This window comes from Lolium perenne, chromosome 1 (genome assembly GCF_019359855.2).
Source record: "Lolium perenne isolate Kyuss_39 chromosome 1, Kyuss_2.0, whole genome shotgun sequence".
Classification (NCBI taxonomy): Eukaryota; Viridiplantae; Streptophyta; class Magnoliopsida; order Poales; family Poaceae; genus Lolium; species Lolium perenne.
Genome location: NC_067244.2, coordinates 234521736 through 234532409, shown reverse-complemented (window position 1 = coordinate 234532409; position 10674 = coordinate 234521736).

Genomic DNA, 10674 nt, shown 5'->3' with positions numbered 1-10674 from the left:
TTTGTGCCCATACTCATTTTTACATTGGACCAAGTCCCCTGGCCACCTCTACTGCTCTGGAACCTCACCTCACCCCTCAGCACCAGTCCAAGCCCCTACAACCCTTCCACTTGGTCACCATGACCAAAAACCAGACCATGCCGTGGCATGGCATGAGCTCACCATGCCACTCCTCTCTCTGGTCACCTCACCACTGCACCACCATGTCCTCTAGCTCCCTCTCACTCTCCTCATCATGCCAGACACAAGACTCGACGAATTCGTGCACCGCATTGACTGGAACGAGCCACGCCCAGACGTGCCAGTGACGCGCACGCGCACGCCAGAGCGCGCACGGCGAACGCCACGGGCACGCCAGGACTGACGTCGCCCCGACGCTCCACGCCCCCTCTTGCCATCGCCGCTCGTCAGCACCTGCGCCAAGCCACCAGGAGACACCCATACACGATCGTTTGACCGCGGGAGCGCTGTGGCCGCCGTCACCGTCGACGAGACTCTCCACTGCCCTGCAAGCTCCCGTCAAGCTCACGAGCTCGCCAGTGCATCATTTTCCCCGCAATCAAGCTTCACGTCATCGCCAGGACGTCGCCTGCACGCGTGCATCATCACCAGTGCCCCTGCATCGCTGTAGCACCGACGCCATGGATGACTTCATCTCAGACCCGCGGCACTGCCTCGCCGCTATAAAAGGAGCCCCTCCCTTCTCAATTCCAGCACACCACCACTCTTCCCTCTCACCACTGACCCTTCCTAGCCACTCCCTCCTCCACATTAGCCACGCCGTCGACGGAATTTGAAGCTCGGTGCCCGCGGAGGTGCTGAGAAGGGCGCCGTCGATCCAGGCCGCCATTGGAGTCGCCGCTGCTTCCATCTGCTTCCCCATTGTCGACTACCTCTCTGCAACCCCTCTCCGACCATCGCCGCGCCGCCGGCGAGTCTCCGACCCCCCCACCATCGCCGCCAGTGGCCGCGCCTCTCCTCGCCGTCGACGAAGGCCGTGAGCCGTTCGATCTATTTCTAATCGTGCAGGCCGCGTTGATCGTTACCGCTTCGGCGTTTAACACCCGCTGACACATGGACCCCACGCTGTCAGGCGGCCCGCTGCGCTGGACGCACTGCTGGGCCGGCCCATTTTCCTCTCCCTCTGCGTAGCCCGTTAAATTTCCCGCCAGCCCGTTTAGTTTGAATTTGGAATTCCAGTTTAAATCAATTTGCAATCTGATGCCATTTTCAAAATTAAATAGGGACAAATATACTTGGTCAAATTTCACAAATTTTATATCTTTGGAAAGCTGAGCAAATTGTCTACACAACTGCACTGGTCCCAACCCTAGATTTTGTGTTGAATTAAAATGACAAAATAAACAAGGCAGGGCCTTTTGTAACTTCAAACAATTATTAAAAATCAACCAAAAATGCTTTTGAGTTGATTCCAACTCCTATAAATCACATTTCTCTTACACTACATGTTTCTGCAAAAATATGACATGGTTACTGTGTATGATCATGGCCTAGTTTAAATAAAGGACCCTATGGCTATTCTTAGTCAATGATATTGTCCAAAACTATTTATAAATCATATGAGAGGCTTGCTCTCATTTAAATCTTATCACAAACAATTCAAAATGAGATAGAGACCATGGTCTATTAAATCTTATGTGGGATTGTTTGATGATATTAAATCATTACCATGATAGTATTGAATTGCATGAGGTGCTTCACCTCATTTAAATCATTTTCTTAAATGATAAGTATGAAGAGGTTGACTTGGGTCAACCTAGGTCATATATTATTCATGAAGGAAATTAAATCTTAAACAAGTTAATGAGAGGAAATTATTTCTCTAAAGAATTAAAAGAAACACCTCAAGTAGTATTTATAATGAGAGGAAATTATTTTTCTTAAAGAAGAAAACAAAGTCAACTAAACCTAATAGTAATGTTGTGATGCTAGCCTAAGTTTGTGTGACTCATGTGTGTGCTTAGTCTAGTACTTAAGTTTGGTGTGATAATTGTATACCTCGTATTCGATTTTAGACGCTAGTAACGAGGAGTATCAAGAGGAGGAGGAGGTCTACTTCCAAGGAGAAGAAGATCACTTTGACCAATTCCCCAACCAAGGCAAGATAATACTCTTGCAAAGTGCAAATCTCACCTAGAGCAAGGCATCACCCCTTTTTACCTTATGCTTAATTATCCTATTCCAAGTTTTTACTTTACAACCTTTATTGCTTTTGATTTATCAAAGTACTTTTTGATTCATGATTCACTTGGTTAGTATTGGATTGGTACAAGAGCATCAAAGTTAGCCTAGAAGCAAAGCAAACTACTTAGCACCCTCATACCTAGATGCTATTGCTAAGTTAAAAATGACTACTCTAGATGGGAACTTGTGTTTTTGAAATGATGGTGAAAACCTTGGAATGATGAGTTATTCCATTGAAAGATTTTTTAAGGTGAATATGACTTGAATTGAAATGGTGAACCTGATAAAAACTGATGATTGAGTTGGATGCGATACCATAACAATTCTTGAGTACCCCCACAATACCTGATTATGGGTAAGCTTAGCTGGAAGTTTATGTGTCTTAGTATGGGTTCCCTCTAAACAAGCGTCATAGAGGTTATGCCGAGGCTGCCTCCGTTGAAAGTGAAATGATGTGAACTGAGGTGAATGTACGACCCAAGCCCTGTGCAGTTCCCGGGATAATAGTTGGCTATCACCGGGAGGCCAAGCTCATAGGGAGAGGTGCCTATACTAGGGTGTGTAAGTGAAAGGTTAACGGTTGATGATCCGCGTACTGAGTTACGATTATTCGAGGTTTATCCTTGACGAATGTAATCAAATGTTGTGGCACAAGTGTGTGATAAACGTATCGATAATTTCTTATGTTCCATGCTTGTTTTGTGACAATACCTACATGTTTTATACATACTTTATGTCATATTTATGTATTTTCCGGCACTAACCTATTGTCACATCCCGAAATTTTCCAAATTTCGAAATGTAAAATAAAAATAAATTTAATGCTTGATTGTTTGAAATTGATTGAAAATTCACAAAGAATTAAAACTTTTTGAAGTTATTAAAAAGTACTTTCCAAAATGGAGTTTCGTAAACCTTAGTTTCAAAATATTTTCTAACAATACTCTATTTTATTCGGAGGTTTTAAAACTTATAAAATATTTCATTTGAGAAAACAATTTAAACCCTAAAAGGGCACTATAGCCACATAGACATATATGTCAAATTTTGGTTTTATAAAGTTTATATTTTTGCTCCAAATTTAGTCTCATATTGAAGTATTTTTCATAACGAATCCAACGGTATATTATTTGCCTTTTCCTGATTATATTTGATCCTCCAAAAACGTATTTTAAATTTCTGGATTAAAAAAAAAGAAAAAAAAGAAATTATAAAGAGAAAGGACGCAGCCAAGACTCAGGCAGCCTAACGCCCAGGCCGCGCGCCACGACGCTCGCCCCGGCCCAGCTCCGCTCGGCCCATCTCCCCGCGCCCAGGCCGCCCCGCACACACGCCCGCGATCACGCGCTGCACGTCTCTGCCCCGTTTTCCTTTTCCATTTAGTCCCACATCGCCTCATCAAGTAAAATTGCTCTAACTAACGGACATGTCATTTCTGCTCCCGGGAGCACATGCTCCTTGTTTTTAAAATAAAATTTCAACGTATTATATAATGTTGAAAAATTCCGACAAAAAATGTCATGGATACATCTTGATGTTCTATGTGTTTGCAAAGTCGTTTCACGAAAAATCGATATTTTTTGTGTCATGTGTAAAAAAGTTAAAATTCGGTGCTAAAAATAAGCTCTTCACAAGACATTTGCTTGTCATTTTTACACAGGACATAAAAATTGTTGGTTTCGCGCGAAACTTGGCATACACACATGGATTGTTGACATATATGCTGAAATTTTTGTTCGTAATTTTTGTGATAACTTAAGATGTATTTCTCGGTGGCAGGAGCATATGCACCTGAGATCAAAATTGCATTTCCGCTAACTTGTAGCCTATATAAAGACCCGCAGGGGGCAGCCCAAGCACACCAGGCCGGCGCCTCTCTTTCTCCCCCGCGCAGCACACGCAAGGGCGCACTGAGATCCAGTGACATGCTGTGGGCATGTCACCGGTGAACAGTGCCGTAACATGCGTTGCAGGCCGTTGGATTGAAAATGGATAGACAAGATCAAGCACTGTAGCGTTGCACTGTAGATGACCCTGTAGCAGATGTACTGTAGTGACGCACTGTAGATTTATCCCTGTAGCGATGCACTGTAGATTGTCCCTGTAGCGGCTACTGTTCATGTTCATCTGGCCATCCATTTTCAATCCAACGATCAAAACATGGTTGCATATCACAGCACTGTTCATCGGTGACATACCTCTTGCATGTCACCTGATCTGGGTCCCACGCAAGGTTGCTCTTTCCTAGCGCGCCCAATCCTCTTTCTATCCCGTGACGCAGCTATTTGCGACGCAACATCCGCAACGCTATTTAGGAAATGGCGCGACTCGACGCATCCCACGTCCGCTAAATAATCTATTTTCCGCTCTTTCTACGTAGACTGTTGTACGCAACTTCGTAATTTTATTTCCTTAGATCTACACCTCCGCTTAGAATAGTAGTTCTTCCGTTAAATTTGTAATTAGGTCCTCTACAACTTTCGTGTAGGAAGTTTTTTCATCCGAGCAACTTGTTCGGACAACTTTTCGTACACCATTAGAACTTTAACCACTAAGGTCTAGTTTTGTAAAATTCACATCTTGAGTTCTACAAGTCGGATTTTGGCAAACTTTATACCATTGTAATCAGCAAATCCCGTAGATCATTCTAGACATTTTGCATGTCAGTTTCGCTCAATCTATTTTCGCGATACCACCTTGATCCGCAATATCGTCTATGAAATAAATCCTACAAACTTTTTCCGAGAGATTCTTCTGGCGATACGCTTGTAATGGAATTCTCTACAACTTCCGCGTAGAAAGTTCTTCCATCCGGAAAACTTCTTCTAATAACTTTTCGCGAAAAGTGTAGTCGTATAACTGGTTTCGACATAGTTCCTTTAACCAAAATGATCCTTATGATCATACCCATCTTCTAAGACCAGTTATAATTCTTTAACATGTTCACAGATAATGCATAGCTTACCCCTGGTTGTCTAGTTCATATTATTCAAATGACAATTGAGTTATTTGAGTAATGTGTGACATGTCCTAGTTTAGAATTTACCTTGCTTTAGTAGGGTGGAGATACTCTACCTCATATCACATGTGATGAATTTTTGTATCCATTAGGCTCCGCGAACCAAATCCCGATATCATTCATGCCATTCAATCCTTCCACTTAGTTCGAAATATTCAACTTTCAAATGAGTTACTTGAGTGGTTCAATATATCATTAGTTCATATCCAATGCTATCTTGTGCTACTTTGATAAGTGTTGTCACACTATGTCAATTGCATAAGCCTTACTTTACAGCACTTCCTCCAATAGCACTACTGTCCAAAATATTTGAATCGCCTTGCAAATATTCAAATTTAAATATGTCGATTTGAGTATGTTCATTATAGAATTAATTCTATGATTCCTTTCAATATGACTCCTTCTACAGAAGTAAAACTTATGATCATACTCATCTACCAAATCCATTTAGGTATTACACTTTGACCAATATCCTTACTACATCAAACCTCTTCGCCTAATTCACATATATTCATTTGAGTTATTTTAGTAAATGGTATTGTGTCTCAATTAGGTATACCTTTGATACTTGTGTTTGATACATTTCACCTCATATCACACTTACCATGAGTCCAAACAGCCACCATCTTTCTAAATATCTTTTATACAAATTTCACCTCATGCACACTTGTTCTTACTGGCTTATATTGAACTATTCAATTTACAAATGAGTTAATTGATTAATTCAATATATCACAAATCCATACCCAAGCTTATGTGTAATATATATACTATTTTGAGTAATTGTTGTTACACTTATTCAATAGTAATTGTGTTGCACTATTTGTCACCTATGTGATTCAATTCAGCCGTTCCAAATTCTGTTCATGCTTCTTGTAAAGCATATATGTTCTTCAATTATATCTTGGATAATCCATCTCTTTCTAATCATGTGACTTTCCGTCCAAAACTCTCACAGCCATATCCTGCAAGCCGAACCTCATGCCACACCTTAGTACCATAGAGCGATTTTCGATTATTGTCTTGTTTGATTTTATTGTTGTTTCTGAATGGTGTATTTATGTTGCTATATTTTATATTATAGTTTGTACGGAGAGACACGTATTTTGATTAAGAGAAGTGAACGCGCTTCGACTACCAAAAAGGCACGTGACACTCAATTACCTACCTATTTTGTTAAGCATTAGTGTTTTTCTTAAATTAGAATGCATGGTAGGAATTTTGTTTTCCAAAATTATGCTATGCTTATTAATCCTAGTAGCCACCCTTGAACCATTGCTAGTATTCTTAGTATGCCCAGCAATAACAAAATGCCACTGCTGTTTTGATTTTTTTGGATTGTGAGAATTGAGAATTGAAATTAACAACCTTAATGAATCACCTGGGTGGATTGGTTGTGTGGTGGGCGGCTGCTCAGGGCTCCGATCCCTGGGGATGGACCAGTGGACGGGTGGGTGCCTGAGAGTGCGCAGTTGAATAGTGGTTGCCCTGGACTGCACCTCTGGTTTTCACCTGGGGATCATGCGGGGGTTTATTATCTGTAATGGTTTTAAGCCTGTGGGTTTCACTTGTGGATGGCCACCCAGGATTAAAGAGATTATTATGTCGTCCATGTTTTAGATAGCTTCCAATGCAGCCTTATGGTATTATGGGCTCTGCCGGGATTAAGTAAGTTGTGAGGTCCAACTTGTTGCTAGACATGATGATGTGGTGACGGCCAAACGGGAACGGATCTAGCTGGTTATGGTTTAAACCTTCTTCTGAAAGATCTTGTCTCATTCTTCTCTTGGGAAGGGTGGATCGTAAGGTGAAAGTGCACAACCTCTCGAGAGTAAACCTAAGATCTTAGCCGTGTCCCCGGTTATGGACAATTTGAGCTTTCTAGGCAGGGAATGTACGGAAGAATCTCATCACCTTTTTTTTGAATGAGTTAAAATTTGAGTAGCAACTGTCGGATAGTACATGGGAGATGTAACCATGATACTGTTTATGACATCATTATGAGTTTTGTAAAATGTTTTGTTTTGAAATAAATGTAGGATAAAATTGGTTTTATGCAAATTTGCCTAAACTCCACTAGCCAAATATCATGTAGATAGTCATGCCTAAAAACTGCCACCATATAAGTGTCATTTGCCAGTACATCATTGTACTGACCTCCATTCGTGGGGCTGCATATTCAAACGTGCAGGATTTTCTGAGGAGAAGTACGTGGTAGGATCTCGAGTCTACATTCCAACATGACTGCCTGTGGCACATGAAGATGATGAAGGCTCATTGCTGATTTACTTTCCGCTGTGTTTATTCTGAGCTAGTCCATGTGACTATGTAAGGTTTTACTGTACCCTCTGGATCAACGATGTAGTAATTTGATACTATTGCAATGATTACTATATTTTGTAATGTGTGTGCTATCAGTGATCCCGGGAATAGCACTATACACAGGTATCTTGCCTTTATTAAAGGGTACGGTGCTACACCTATTAACAAGATGCCGAAGAGCCAGTTGCTGTTTTCTGCTGTTTTTGGTTTCAGAAATCCTAGTAAGGAAATATTCTCGGAATTGGATGAAATCAACGCCCAGGATCTTATTTTTCCACGAAGCTTCCAGAACATCGGGGGAGATACGAAGTGGGGCGACGAGGCGACGCCACACTAGGGCGGCGCGGCCAGGCCTTGGGCCGCGCGGCCCTAGCGTGTGGGGCCCTCGTGGCGCCCCCTGACCTACCCTTCCGCCTACTTAAGCCTTCGTCGATAATAGTTCTAGTACCGAGAGCCACGATACGGAAAACCTTCCAGAGACGCCGCCGCCGCCAATCCCATCTCGGGGGATTCAGGAGATCCCCTCCGGCACCCTGCCGGAGAGGGGAATCATCTCCCGGAGGACTCTTCACCGCCATGGTCGCCTCCAGAGTGATGTGTGAGTAGTTCACCCCTGGACTATGGGTCCATAGCAGTAGCTAGATGGTCGTCTTCTACTAATTGTGCTATCATTGTTGGATCTTGTGAGCTGCCTAACATGATCAAGATCATCTATCTGTAATACTACATGTTGCGTTTGTTGGGATCCGATGAATAATGAATGCTATGTTATGTTGATTATCAATCTATCATCTATGTGTTGTTTATGATCTTGCATGCTCTCCGTTATTAGTAGAGGCTCTGGCCAAGTCGTTACTTGTAACTCCAAGAGGGAGTATTTATGCTCGATAGTGGGTTCATGCCTCCATTAAATCTGGGACAGTGACAGAAAGTTCTAAGGTTGTGGATGTGTTGTTGCCACTAGGGATAAAACATCAATGCTATGTCTAAGGATGTATTTGTTGATTACATTACGCACCATACTTAATGCAATTGTCTGTTGTTTGCAACTTAATACTGGAGGGGGTTCGGATGATAACCTGAAGATGGACTTTTTAGGCATAGATGCATGCTGGATAGCGGTCTATGTACTTTGTCGTAATGCCCAATTAAATCTCACACTACTCATCATAACATGTATGTGCATGGTCATGCCCTCTTTATTTGTCAATTGCCCAACTGTAATTTGTTCACCCAACATGCTATTTCTTATCGGAGAGACACCACTAGTGAACTGTGGACCCCGGTCCATTCTTTACATCGAATACAATCTACTGCAATACTCGTTCTACTGTTCTCTGCAAACCTCATCATCCACACTATACATCTTGACAACCTCATTGTCACGTTGGGGCAAAGTAATTTGGTTGTGTTGTGCAGGTTCCACGTTGGCGCCGGAATCCCTGGTGTTGCGCCGCACTACACTCCACCGCCATCAACCTTCAACGTGCTTCTTGGCTCCTACTGGTTTGATAAACCTTGGTTTCTTACTGAGGGAAACTTGCTGCTGTACGCATCACACCTTCCTCTTGGGGTTCCCAACGGACGCGTGCTATACGCGTAACAAGCATCAAAATTTCTGGCGCCGTTGCCGGGGAGATCAAGACACGCTGCAAGGGGAGTCTCCACTTCCAATCTCTTTACTTTGTTTTTTGTCTTGCTTTATTTTATTTACTTCTTTGTTTGCTGCATTATATCAAAACACAAAAAAATTAGTTGCTAGCTTTACTTTATTTTACTGTCTTGTTTGCCATATTAAAAACACAAAAAATTAGTTACTTGCATTTACTTTATTTAGTTTGCTTTATTTACTGTTGCTAAAATGAGTAATCCTGAAGTTGTAGTTCGTTCGTTTAAGCAACAAGGGGGAGAATGTTTGAAAGATGCTTGGTATAGAATTAGTGATGCTCATAATAGGAGTACTAAGAAACACTCTGATACGTCTCCGACGTATCGATAATTTCTTATGTTCCATGCCACATTATTGATGTTATCTACATGTTTTATGCACACTTTATGTCATATTCGTGCATTTTCTGGAACTAACCTATTAACAAGATGCCGAAGTGCCGATTCTTTGTTTCTGCTGTTTTTGGTTTCAGAAATCCTAGTAAGGAAATATTCTCGGAATTGGACGAAATCAAAGCCCAGGGGCCTATTTTCTCACGAAGCTTCCAGAAGTCCGAAGGAGAGACGAAGAGGGGCCACAGGGGAGCCACACTATAGGGCGGCGCGGCCCCCCCCTTGGCCGCGCCGGCCTGTAGTGTGGGGCCCCCGTGCCGCCTCTTGACCTGCCCTTCCGCCTATAAAAAGCCCCCGTGACGAAACCCCCAGTACCGAGAGCCACGATACGGAAAACCTTCCAGAGACGCCGCCAACGCCGATCCCATCTCGGGGGATCCAGGAGATCGCCTCCGGCACCCTGCCGGAGAGGGGAATCATCTCCCGGAGGACTCTACGCCGCCATGGTCTCCTCCGGTGTGATGTGTGAGTAGTCTACCCCTGGACTATGGGTCCATAGCAGTAGCTAGATGGTTGTCTTCTCCCCATTGTGCTATCATTGTCGGATCTTGTGAGCTGCCTAACATGATCAAGATCATCTATCTGTAATTCTATATGTTGCGTTTGTTGGGATCCGATGAATAGAGAATACTTGTTATGTTGATTATCAAAGTTATATCTATGTGTTGTTTATGATCTTGCATGCTCTCTGTTATTAGTAGATGCTCTGGCCAAGTTGATGCTAGTAACTCCAAGAGGGAGTATTTATGCTCGATAGTGGGTTCATGTCTCCGTGAATCTGGAGGGGTGACAAGAACCTCTAAGGTTATGGATGTGCTATTGCCACTAGGGATAAAACATTAGTGCTATGTTCAAGGATGTAGTCACTAGTTACATTACGCGCAATACTTAATGCAATTGTCTGTTGTTAGCAACTTAATACCGGAGGGGTTCGGATGATAACCTGAAGGTGGACTTTTTAGGCATAGATGCAGTTGGATGACGGTCTATGTACTTTGTCGTAATGCCCAATTAAATCTCACTATACTCATCATGATATGTATGTGCATGGTCATGCTCTCTTTATT